Genomic DNA, 1,423 nt, shown 5'->3' with positions numbered 1-1,423 from the left:
AGCATACACTGTTGGAGCTGGAATTACCGCGGCTGCTGGCACCAGACTTGCCCTCCAATGGATACTCGTTAAGAGTTTTAGGATGTACTCATTCCAATTACAGGGCCTCGTTAGAGTCCTGTATTGTTATTTTTCGTCACTACCTCCCCGTGTCGGGAATGGGTAATTTGCGCGCCTGCTGCCTTCCTTGGATGTGGTAGCCGTTTCTCAGGCTCCCTCTCCGGAATCGAACCCTGATTCCCCGTTACCCGTTATCACAAAGGTAGGCACGTAGCGTACCTTCGACAGTTGATAGGGCAGACACTTGAATGATACGTCGTCGGTGCAGAGACCGTACGATCCGCGTGGTTATCCAGAGTCATCAAACGTCACAGGACGAACCCGGTCGGTTTTGATCTGATAAAAGCGCGCCTCCCGAAGTCGGCGCTTAATGCATGTATTAGCTCTAGAATTACCACAGTTATCCACTTCGCTTACGAGACCAAATAAACCAAGACTGATTTAATGAGCCATTCGCAGTTTCGCTTTACGAGAACTCGTACTTGCACCTGCATGGCTTAATCTTTGAGACAAGCATATCACTACTGGCAGGATCAACCAGATAGCTGCGACAGCTGCGCTCGGCCCTTGCTGGGCCGCCCGGCGCGTGCTCGTCGCATTCGTTTAAGACCGAGGCGATCGCCTGCGGCCGTACTCAGCTTCGACAGTCGCTGGCCGCGACGTCCACGCTCTCGCCGGCAGTGCCAGGCGGAGCGATTTGCGTTTTTTCTTTGCTCGCCCTCTCTCGGGCTCGATCCATTCAGTTTCGCACAAACAAGAGCTCTGCCGGCCGCCTGCAGCGGTGCCTAAAACCCGGGCATAACAATGCGACCGTTCTGCTAGGCCGACAAGCGCTCAAGCCAGACGCTCGATCGAACGCCCCCTACATATTAGTCGAGACAACGGCTCGCTCATTAGCATCGCGTTTGTACTTTAACTTTTTTCGGCTCGGCTTCTTTCGACGCCGATGCCGGCGACGCAGCACTCTCTCGCCCGCCAGCCACCGAGAAAAGGGTGCGCTCCGACCGGCCCCGCACCGCTCTTTCTTGGCTCATTCGAAATTACTGTCTTTCGCTCTGACATGCCTTACCTAGGGTTAGGTTAGTATGCTTGCACGTTTGTACTTTAACTTTTTTCGGCTCGGCTTCTTTCGACGCCGATGCCGGCGACGCAGCACTCTCTCGCCCGCCAGCCACCGAGAAAAGGGTGCGCTCCGACCGGCCCCGCACCGCTCTTTCTTGGCTCATTCGAAATTACTGTCTTTCGCTCTGACATGCCTTACCTAGGGTTAGGTTAGTATGCTTGCACGTTTGTACTTTAACTTTTTTCGGCTCGGCTTCTTTCGACGCCGATGCCGGCGACGCAGCACTCTCTCGCCCGCCAG

General features: G+C 54.8%; 1 pseudogene; it reads right to left on the bottom strand.

The window, feature by feature from the left end:
- LOC144419499 (small subunit ribosomal RNA) lies at window positions 1-604 on the bottom strand (annotated as a pseudogene; the record flags this gene model as incomplete).
- Between the last annotated feature and the right edge of the window lie 819 nt (window positions 605-1,423).

This window comes from Styela clava, unplaced genomic scaffold (assembly GCF_964204865.1).
Source record: "Styela clava unplaced genomic scaffold, kaStyClav1.hap1.2 HAP1_SCAFFOLD_146, whole genome shotgun sequence".
In the NCBI taxonomy this organism is placed as follows: Eukaryota; Metazoa; Chordata; class Ascidiacea; order Stolidobranchia; family Styelidae; genus Styela; species Styela clava.
Note: the sequence above shows the minus strand (reverse complement) of the source record. Positions and strands in the feature narration are given on the sequence as shown.